The 12221-nt window shown below is 34.3% G+C and overlaps 1 protein-coding gene across 2 annotated transcripts in view; it reads left to right on the forward strand.

Moving 5' to 3' along the window:
• The window catches only part of LOC118191182 (tachykinin-like peptides receptor 99D), a 221636-nt gene that overhangs the window by 119444 nt on the left and 89971 nt on the right, over nucleotides 1-12221 (forward strand). The window lies entirely within an intron of this gene.

Genomic DNA, 12221 nt, shown 5'->3' on the forward strand with positions numbered 1-12221 from the left:
TCTGTCATCAATAAAACACATTTGCAACATGCTGGAAAGATACTTGCAGCCTTCTTAAACTGTAGAAGGCATGCTCAGTACATTTTATTTTATCATGTAACCGCAGCTTACGCATAGTTTGAGGGAATTTGGAATAAGATCAAAGTTCCTTACCTGTCGTTAAAGAGTAATCTAAAACTAAAATCATAAGAAATACGATTAAAATGCAGAAATTTATTTATGGCCCATTTTCAAATTTTGCTTACAAATGCTGTTCCAGAAGAAAAGAAAGAAAATTCAAGATAAATTATGTTTAAAGTTTAATTTGAGCAATGCATTGCATAAAGATGACTAATATTTCTACAATTCAAAATGTAAAAAATTCAATTGAAATGTTTGAGATATAAATCTTAAAATGTGTGATCGTAGGCAAAAATGCCTGTCCCTTTCAAGTTTCATGTTATTTAACCTCTTTGGTTTACAACCTAATTTATTTTGTTAAACAAAGAAGTTTAATTATTTTAAATATGAAATATTAGTGTGTTACATTCATGTTAAAAATCAATTTTAGAAGTTGTTTTCTTTAACAAATCAATAGAAAAATAAATTGTCTTCCACTTCATGTCAAGCCCTTGAGATTATTTTGCCCAAAATTTATTTGTAAATGTATCTAAAAGGGGCAGTACATATTCAGTGACGTAGATAAACTAGTCCAGCCAAGTTTGATTACATTGAATATGTACTGCCCCTTTTAGGCAGATTTACAAACTAATTGGGGGCAAAATAATCTCAAGGTAAAGAACTTGACATGAAGTAGAAGACAAATTATTTTTATTGATTTGCTAAATTTCTATCTAAAACTTTTCAAATGATTTTTTATATTTTAAATTGTAAAAATATATTTATAGTCATTTTATGCAGGCATTGCTCAAATTAAAGTTTAAATATTAATTTATCTTGAATTTTTCTTTCTTTTCTTCTGGAACAGCATATTAGCAAAATTTGAAAATGGGCCTTATTTGTTTCAGTAGCTGTAAGGAAAAATAAAATAGCGCCCAGAGACACAAGCACTATAAATTTTCCATCTGCGGTGTATAATAATTTCGAAGGTCAAGTCTATATTTTGGCTCACCAGCGGCCAAGCGGTAGCTGCCGCTGAACACTGGTAGTTCGAGCCCCGGCAAGCGGGCTGGCTGCATGGGCGTTTTCGTGGTTTTCCCATGTATAACGTGGATACGAGCCAGTTTTCCTTAAAAAAGACCTCCAAAGGGCATGCCTCCCTTTTCGTGTAGTACCTAATGGCGGAGCACGTAATAAGCAAAAAAAAAAAAAAAAGTCCATGTTTCAATAAATGGGATCAAGGTAATCTCGCACGCGCATTTCCCTCGCTTTTGTTACTTCCTTCTACGAAGTAAAAAGGAAGTATTGCAATCGTGAAAAGTTTCAGGTAGCATATTTCTACAAAAAAATATCAATTTTGACCGCTATCGAATGCAATTTAACGATGTTTTTGCGTGACATCTGTACGTAAAGACAGAATAGAAGACTTTTCCTCCAAAAAAATTATAAAACTCCTTTAAAATGAATTCTGAAGAGAATTTTTTGTGATATATGTACGTACGTATGTATGTATCTCGCATAACTCAAAAACTAGTAGCCTCAGAACGTTGAAATTTTGTGTATAGGACTGCTATAACATGTAGATGTGCACCTCGTATTTTGGTTGCAATCGGCCGCACGAAAACATGTATAAATATATGTATAGATATATATCCACTTTGTTACCCGGCTCAGTGATTTCACTTTCTTTACTCTTATATGTTTGTAAGTTATGCATTTTTTGCTTTAAAATTGATTGATTTATATTCGTCTTATCTTCCGGTTAAGGATTTTACTCCTTTAGTAAATCTGCATGCAATATTTGTGGAGTTATCAACAATTAAAAAGTATATTAAGTGCAGCTAAGCCTAATCACTTTTGCGATGGCGGAAATGTTTACTTACATTTCAAACTTAGCAAAATAGCGGATTTGTTGCCAATCTAGTGAAACTAAGCTTTGCAACAACAAAGATAATGCCTTCTTTTATTATTACGAATTACATCCTGTTTAATCCATTCTGGAATAATTTTTAATATAGATATTTCGAGTTTTTATGCATTTTTGCCTTGTCGCGAAGTGAGAACAGAATTAATTGAATGAGAAATACTGAATCGTCTGTGAGAAACTGTTTCTTTTTTGTTTTGTTTGCTTAATTTCTTTTGTAATTTTCGTTCTGGATTTATTATAGTATTTGATAAAACATGTGGCAACGATTAGATAATTCTTCAAATGATATACATTTTGTGCATTATGAGTTGTAATATGAACGAAATATAACGCTGTTAAGTGAACCTTGTGCCAGTGTCGCTACGGGAAAAAATATAGTGAATTTTAAAGCGTGCATTTATTTATTGTGGTTTATGCGCTATCGACGAAGTAGATTTAATTGAATCCAATAAGTTTAAATGAAATGCAAGAAAAAATGCGTATAATTTAATATTTCGTACAAGGAAGTCATGTGGTGTACACATCAGATGTTTTGCAGTAGCGATTCCGCAAAAATATCACTGACATAAACTAGTGTGAAATTTGTGCTAGAATCATTCGAAGAAACAGGAAAGTAACTTCAGTGATTCTACTCCGCCCCGCATTAAGGAAGATTTACCGCATACTTATAAGTAAGCTTTTTCTTACCATCATTTCTCAGAAAAAAGTCTTTCTGAGTTCTCATCGTCTGGACCTGTCATCAAACGATACCATGTGTACCAAAATTCATGATTTCAGCTTAGATGTTTTATGGGCGCCAGTTCAAAAATAAAAAAAACAAATATGCTCTCTAATGCAGTATATTTTTATGCAACAGTGTGTACAGCTGTAAGTACTGGAACGGAATAAGTCTAATGACCTAGGGTTAAATTAACTGGTATCTGTAAAATGAATGAAAAGAAATACAATTCAAAGTACATTCAATTTAATTCATAATATATACAAGTGAAAACATTATTTTAACTAATAAAAATGATTCAAATGTTATATAGTTGTTGTTGTCGTCGTGCCTATATTACATTATTACATGGAAGAATGGTTGACAAAGCCTACTCCAAAGAGAGGCTGTACTTCTATTTGCCACTTTAATTCTGAGGAAGAGCACCCCAGGGGATCGTCCGAGGGTCTCCCACCCCTTTCACCAAACCATACGAGAGGACATTCAGCTCGCCGCATATTTACAGTGCCCCCCATGCCGCACAGATATTATACACTTACAAACATCCATGTCTTCTCCTGGATTCGAACTCGGGCTCTTTGGTACCGAAAAGACTTCCCTAACCGCCTAACCTAACATGGCAAGAATGCTGGGATCAAGCCTCCACAGGGAGACGTGTTTACAATCTCATTCCCAAGGTCAATCCAAACTAATAGCAATTACATGCCGTATTTCCTCAATGGTCATGGGCCCTTCTCTTCATACCTCTGCCGCTTTGGCTTGAAAAAAAATGGTAACTGTGAATGTGGGGAGGAGGGTCATCCAGACCATTTTGTGTTCTCCTGCCCACACACACAGCACTTAACAGCCTCAAACAATCAGGAGCATGATTCTGGTCAAATTGGCTCCGGAATCTACAAAGTAACAGAGTTGTCCAGCGGAAACTGAAAGCAATAATTAACTACTGTATTAGCAATTACTGTTCTGACGCTGGAAGATAGTAGCCATAAAGTACATACTTGAGTCGTATCTAACACACATTAGATTCTAACAGCGCCATTTTTAAGCACAGTTCTCTTAGAATTAGACATCGCACCCTCAGTATGGCATTAACTCTTCTTGAACTGGCACAATTATTAACCTGAAGACAGATTACTCTGCAAAGCATAGCAGTATGCACGTTAGAACTATATATGCTAGTTCAATATGTCAGCAACAGAGTATGTAATATGTATGTTCAATATGCAATTTTATATTTATGCAGTGCCGGGTTTTCGTACACAAATTTTGTAATCTGAATGCTGTACTGTATCTGTACATGTTTATATCTTTTATTTATGGTACCTAATTTATACTAAGAATCACGCGTACCTCAAAGGCATGCTTCATGTAAACTATCATGAATAAAGTTATATGTGTAGATATATAGATGAATATGAGTATGTATACTTTTATTTGTTTAGGAATATATATGTATATATAAGTGTGTATATATCTGTATATGAGTTGTTATTTATATGTATATACATATATTTTGATTGTACAGTTCTTCAAGTGCCTTGTATGCGCATGTATATTTCCTTTTTGCATTTTATAAATGTCGTCTGCTCTGCCGAGACTGCCCAGGGCTGCGGTCTGGCAGCTAGTGGTTAACTCCCGCTGGGAGTTGGTAACCAATTCTGCATGGATATATCTATACCTGGGTCGGAAGCCAACTCAGCAGTTTACCTTCCTAACCACCATACCGTCTGGCGACAGGCCATATACTATTCAGCGTAATACAGACGTTTGATTATCTTAGCTATTATTGTTGCAGTCTAAATCCTTTGGTAGAGTTCCACTCAGAGTCTAACGCATGTATGAAAAAAAATGTGAAAATTTTCAGGCTTTATTTGGACGCCGAAAGGTTTCTTCTCATCTTTTATGTAGTTTATTGATAGGGATTATTAATAGAGATTGCCCAGGTAGAATAGTGAAGTATTTTATAGGATACTAGGAGAATAAGTTAAAAAAATATAATGTAATTCTATAACAGTATTTAATGTTTTTAATTAGATATATCATGAATCCGATGTATTTTCCTTTAAATCAATCAGATTGAAATTTAAAAAGTATCGTAAGAGTAGTATATATTATTTTAAATAGTTTAGTTTGCTAATTAATAACAGACAGATTTAATTTTGCCAAATGACAGTAAACTGGAATGAAAAGTGAAACAAAGCAAATTCGAGAGCCCTTTTGGGCTAACAAGCTACAAAGCTTGAAATATTTAAAAGATATGAAAAAGCAGTAATTTAATTTTGAGAAACTAAAAAGTGGCGTACCAGAAAGTCAAAAGCCGGTGATTATGAAATGCCAAGGAAAAAGCTATACAAAAAGAGAGGGTGATAATATGTTAACCATATTTCTTTTCCTTCGGCAGCAACAAAATGAGGAAAATTATATTAAAACAAAAGCTGAAAGTGTGTGTGTATTCATGCAGATAGCGGGGACTGTTCACAAATATGGAGGGAAGAATAACCATCTTGCTTAAATCATTGGGGCTAATATTACCGAACCGAACCGAGCCACCGTCGTATGGACATCCGACCTAAGGTTCGACACCTAGTCAGAGTTATGTCCATGCGAAGGAAAAGAAATTACCATTCACCACCGGCGGCATTCATTGAATCAATGATAGTAATATTACAATATCTGTGCTGATTGCATCTTGTAGTTGAATGTAATTTTCAACTCGGAGTTGTGTCTGGTTTAAAGAAATGTAACTAAGGCGTTCGCTCTCTGCTTTGATATACATATCTATTAAGAATTGATGAAAGAGCTGCCTCGACCGCGGAAGGAGGTTGAAATCATTTTCTCGAAGCATCATTTGATAGGTATAAAAATCCATGGAGGAAATTTTTTATTGGAAACTGGTTGTTTCGTAGTTGGATTAATCTGTGGAATACGAAAATGGTATCCCAATTGCCCTTTACTAAAAATTAATTGGTACTGCAAAGCATCGTAAAATTTATGAGTATCTGCTACGCGTGTCAGTGCATAATTATATGCTCGTAACATTATATCTTGTGGAGAGCATAGGTCGCCAGTAACTAAGACAGCAACTTCATTAATTGTCGTTGGATTATATCGCCTCTCATGTTCGCCACATGGAGTTCTATCAGTATTAATGACGACTTTATAATCGTCTTGAGGACAGTGTTCTATTGCAGTTTTGAAGGTATTTATCGAAACGTTGTTGTCATGTAACATTCTTCGAATTTTCAATACTATATCTCTCTCGACTCCATCAATATACTGACAACGATGGCTTACTTCATTTTATTCTTGACCCATAAAATAAACTTGCAAAAATTTATGAGGTTCATTATTTGTTGGAAAAAGTGAAGCAATTCGATGATATATCTGGCCTTGTACGGTAAAAGTTGATGAAAACCCGGGTATTCTATCTCTTTGTCTACTCCAAAAGATGTCATTTGGAAGCAATAGTTGTACTTTCTGATTTTACTTAAAAAAACGATTTGATTCATCTGTATCATATAAATATAGTTTTCAGCGGCTCTTCTGGTTCACCAAGCAAAGAAAGCGGAAATTTACCATTGGAACACATTCCTTCAGTTTTATCTTTCCATTTTAAGGCATCGCAAAACTAGCATTTTTTACTCATCAAATCGATAACAATTAATGGATGATTATGGTAATCAATTGAAGGATCATATTGAAGTCTAGAATTATTAAATACGAACAAACTGTTATGCATGAAATTTCGCCGGTATTCAGTTTGCATTTCTGCATGAACGTTTCTTCTTGCCTGCAATTGTTCTGGAATATCTCTCTCTGACATCTGCCTGTTGTTGAGCTTGTTCTTCGAAGCAAATCTGTGTTTAAAGAGACGCTTCGATAGCTCTCAAAGCAGCTTGTCATTCAGCTTGTTCTTCCAAGCACATCTGCGTTTGAAGGGGCATTTCAGCGGCTCTCAAAGTAGCTTGGCGTTCAAGTTGTGCTGTCAAGCAGAGTTGAGTTTGAAGAGGCGTCTCCGCTGCCTTCATAGAAGCTTGATGGGAAATATAGAAGCTTGACGGGAAGTTTGGGTCTCTAATCTTTCTTGTCTTTGAGAAGTTGTTTCATCAGTTCTCAAAACAGATTGTCGCCTTGCTAGTTCTTGTCTTCTTAATTGTGCATGTACGGAAGATTCTTGGGATCGAGCAATTTTTTCTGCCCGGGCCCGAGATGAATTCCTAGACATGTTAGATTTACGTTTGCGAGGCATTTCGAAAACGAAAAGAACAACATTGTAAAAAAGAAAATAAAGAAATAAATAACAAAGTTTATTTCTTTACTTCTTATCCCTAAAATTAAAACAGATGTTGGTTAGGATCGTAGTAAAAAAACGCACTTAAAAATATATAACTTATGCAAAAAATTGTCTTACGAACGAAACATAATTATTCGAAAAATAAAAACAATAACAGTATTTCACAGAAAAAATGCGATTTCAAATAATCATAACCGTTCTTTCTTCAAGTGTAACACTATAAACATTTTTCTGGGGGAAGACCTCCTCTATAACATCAGTGCACTTTAACGTGTGACAAGCGCAATACTAAGTATAATATGACATTCGTAGTTTCCTAAACAGTTAACAGATGTTGCTGTAAAATTGTAGTATTTTATGTTAAACGATGTAAAGGTATAGCGAAGTTAAAATGTAAGTAATTTGTCAAATTTAAGCTACGGTCATAAGTGCACGGTACACATTATGTTCATGTTTTATAGCTTAAAATGATTGTCGTTGTATAAACATTAAATGCTGAAAGTTTCATAACGATAACTTAAACGATGTAAAAGTTTATCTGCGCGCGCAGGTGCGTGGCAACCACGCAAACATTTAATAGCCTATAACCTTTTCTAATATATCAAAAATATTTCTTGAAAATTTCATGATGATCGGTTAAGGCGTAAAAGCTAAACAAACAAACATGTAAACAAACTTACATTCGCATTTATAATATTAGTTAGGATTTAATCGACTAATCATTCGATTTTATTTCGGATGCAAGCTATGCGCTTCATCCGGAATAAAATTATAGGTAGGTGTCAGATTGTTGTAGGGTGCATAAGAAGCACAGAAAGTTTGCACTTGTATTTAGACATCTGTGATTAAACCAAACTGTGGTAAAAAAATATGACGTGTCAAAAAACATTGCGAAAATGCCAAGTTTTTAAAACGATTCCCTCTTTTTAGGATAATGAGCAATGCACGTCGATATTATAAAACTTTAATGCAAGATTTTACGTTTCGTCGATTGCTAATAAAGAGATCTTATGTTTCTTATTTCCCTTTGAAAAAGAAGGTAATTGTATCCTTAACCTGAAAATAATATTGCATTTTTAAATTCTAGTAATAAACGTTTTTTATAACAGAACTATATTGAGCGAGGTTTGAGTTAATATTTACACAGAGTTATCATTCATTATGGTTTAAAAATTTACCACCATGTCATACAAGTTTCATTAATGCAGTGAATCGAAGCAGTGGGAAGAAACGCAAATATTGTTCTTTAATACCATTAACAATCTTAGCTTCTTCATTTTTAATGATATTTATTCTTCCATTATTTACAATGCCTTTCAATTTGATTTATTTATGTAGCTAAATAAACTTATTGTCCAGATTAAATTGCTTGAAAATCGGATAGGATTTAATAATATTTGTCGTTTGCTTATAATATGGGGCATTACTTTTTTTTATTTTAACTGCCCTCGGATTAACCGCGGTTTTGTTTTAATTACCGACTTCGTAAATTTTAAACTAACTGTATGTAAATGTATTAAAATATAGATATGCAAATATTAACAGAAACGCAGTGTTGTTTAACACGTGTTATTTTTGGGTTATAGCCAGTCCATCTGTAGTTGACAGTATCTTAAGTGAATATAAACCAGTTTCCTTCTGAAGGTCCTTCGCAAATGTATATCTTCCCTTAAGCAGATAGTCGTTTGCCTATAGTTAAACAAAATCAAGTTGTTTAGGAAGTAGCGCATATCATTATCATTGAAGGGGGAAGTACTCTGTTTGTTTCAGCTTGCTCCTGCCTGAATGAGGGCTGAAAAGCTGTCACTTCAGAAGGGTCCATGCGCTGTAGTAACGATGGATTCTTTGTGGTCTCCTCCTTCATATTCTGAGCTTCTTGAAATTAGTTCTCAAAGAGAGCTTGCAGTTGCTAAGTGTTAGTATAATATTCAGAAATAATATTCACTTGTCTAGTCACTCGCTCCGTAACATAGATGCATCTCCTGTATTTATATACTGTTAAAAGAGAAGTAAAACAAATTATTTCAATATTTGATGTACTACTAATGGGTGATGGTATTCGAATTTGGTTCGTAATGGAAGATCAGGTTCGTTATGCAGAGCATATTTTATGCGCGTTCACACATTCGCATAAAGAATGCCTTCCACGAAGATCGTTGTGGAAGGCATTCTTTATGCGAAATTAAGCTGTACTTATCAGTAATTTAAATCTTTATTTCATAACCTATGCAATATTTATGGCATATCTTCCATCAGTCTCTTTTTAGAATGTTCATAGTCAATAGTTTGATTCCTAGCAAAGAAGGCACAATTTTCTTTTTCACGCTTCTTGTTCCGGAAGGAGAAAAAAAAAAAAAAAAAAACCTTAAGACTGTCTGATAAACCTGTCAAACTGATATAAATTTTTCTTCATTATAATATATGCAATTATATTTGTATGAGAATTTGCATTATTATCGAAACTAATAAAGCATCTTTTTAATGTCATGGAATAAAATCGCGTTTTTAAATTGTTATTTATTTATATTTTTATTTCAGCCTTTTTGATCCTCTTGTAACAGAATTGCAAAAATTAAACTGCAAACTGCTGTCGGCTGCAATTATAAGAAGATTTATTTTAACTGATTCTTTCACTTAATGTATTCATACTTTAATAGCCAGAGCAAATATTTAGGCAACCCAGATTGAAAAACCTGATTGTCTTACCGTTAACAGTGTTAGCACTATAACTAATTAGTAGGCTATAGCTAATTAGTACCATAGCTAATTAGCAGCACAGTAGTTCATATTATTACGGAACTATACCCATGTATTATCAGTGCTATAAATAATTAAAAGCGATAAGACAAGAGCGAGAAACGTTTGCATTAATGCCATGACGAAAGCTATAGCTTTCATGTGCATGTACTGCGAAATTTGGAACAGAAAGATAATGACGTTTATAATGTCACTTGCGAAATGCCCAACAATGGATTTATATAAGTGAAAGAGCACGCCTAAAGATATCTGTACATCAAAGAGGATATCCCTTGCCAGTCATGCAGTCAGTGAAGGGATTAAAAGGGAATCTGTAGAGGGCTCTTAAAACCAGACGGAGTCATATGTTTGTTCTTGAAACTCGCGCGAGACACTTTAATGCATTTAGATCTTATTTAAGATGGCTTTCAGCGTAGTTATATTTATCCTCAAATATTGATAGTGCAATTATAGACATCGAGGAATTCTAGTAAGTATACACTGTGCGATTAAGATTTGGATATCATACGTAAGTAGTATTACGCTTTACGGGCTCGTTTAAGTATGAATAAATAGATCAAATAAATAGCAAAATTTCGAATCTTCATCACATCTTCGAGCGCTAGCAGCTTTTACAGCTAGAGAATATTAGTTGCGAATGCCTCTAGGATAATCTGAGAGTTAAATACCGAAATCGTCTTTCACAGAAGATCGCATATCGGTTATTCGGTCTTTAAACTTTCAGAAATTCTTCGTCAAAAATCCGCAGGTTTAAAGTTGTAATCATTGAAGAGGATTGCTGCATCTCTCGCAGAACAAAAGCTCAAATTGCTAAATAGCAAAATCAGCAGCATTTCAATCTAGCTAAGTAAGCTTAAATTCCCGAGTGGCGGAGCGCCACGCAGAAGATAAAGTGGTTAGCCACGCTGACTGTCATACCGAAAGTCTGTGTGCGACATGGGGGCACTCTAATTGCGCGGCGAAACAAAAGTCTTCTTGAGAAGTTAGTGATGGAGGAAGAGGGGTGGAAGACCCTCGAATCCAGCCCTCATACGATGTTCTCCTTCAAAATTAGAGCGAAACTGAACATAAAGTTGGACTGTCAACCTTTATGTTGCTCAAAGTTCTGGCCAACGACAGATGCATTCTAGTACTCCTTGCCACGATAATAGTTCATGGGTTTGTTTAAAAGATAATATGACACAAACGAGATTAGTAATAACAATAGTGGAAGAGAAGTAAGGTCATTGAATACTAGTATTTCGACTTCAAATACAAGAAAACAGTCGAGTTGAATGGCAGTTTCCACGCTTTTTCCCATGTCTAACATGAATATCAGGGAGTTTTCCTTCAAAATTACTACACGATGGTATTCTCCTTACCTAGACAGCGCATGCATGCTTTACTAAAATATAACTAATTCAATTTACAACAGGAGATACCATATTGTCAGCTATCTCACGCACTTTTCTGTTTCTGTTTGTACAGTAGTCGGAGAGACGGCGTTGGCAGAGTGTTTTAGAAAAATCAGCCCTAAATTCTGAAAAAAATTATTTTCTAAGAACTTCCAATGCATGTTGAAGATGGCGTTTTTTAACATTTTGTGTGTTACCTTTATTTATTAAATATCACGATCTTTGTACTTAAACCATAAAATACAGTTCAAGAGCAATATCGCAAAATAATTTTAAATTGAGCATATCTTTAGAATTTCTGATATACAGTCTCACGCTTTGGAGATACAACTATTTTTTCTGTACAACGTTGCCATTGCTCTTTTTCAAATACCTTAGTTTGTTAATCAAAAATTTGTTAAAATTTTACAAAATATGAAATCGATAGTAAAACAAATTCCAAATTTCAAATATGGGCTTCCATATGTCCATATTCGTAGCAGGATTACGTCATTCAAAATTGGATGGCTCTAGGTACCGTTGTTTATCAAAATGCGAGAAAAAGACACACATTTACGCAGATTCTTCATTATTTAATTTCTTCAAATATAATACAGGGCTATAATATTTGGTGGCAACAGTTTGAAAAGTGAAACGGACATTCAAAGTGATAAGACGCAAAATCGCAAAACGAAAACAAAAGTCCCTCAGGGACAAAACCCCTTTGGACTAACAATTCTTAAACAATTTTAATTACAATTTACAATTAAAATTATTATCATAAAAAAGGTTAAGTAAGTAATTAATAGGAATCAGCAATACTTTCAAATTCGTAAAAAGGAATATTGAGCAAAATTGACAGAATGTTAATTTCTAGTTTCAGCATATTGAAATAACGTAGTGTTCTACTTGCTGAAGGTTACTTTTGCTACTAGATTCTCTTGAAAGCTGGTTATTTGCGGCGTTGTGTTACTCTCGCCTTTAGGCTTGTCCTGCCGACCTAGGTCGGAGCAAACTTCCGCCTTTTTGTGTCTGAGTAACCTTTTGGTTAAC

Source organism: Stegodyphus dumicola, chromosome 1 (assembly GCF_044657685.1).
Source record: "Stegodyphus dumicola isolate Sdum_Otavi_A_Nest chromosome 1, ASM4465768v1".
Taxonomy (NCBI): Eukaryota; Metazoa; Arthropoda; class Arachnida; order Araneae; family Eresidae; genus Stegodyphus; species Stegodyphus dumicola.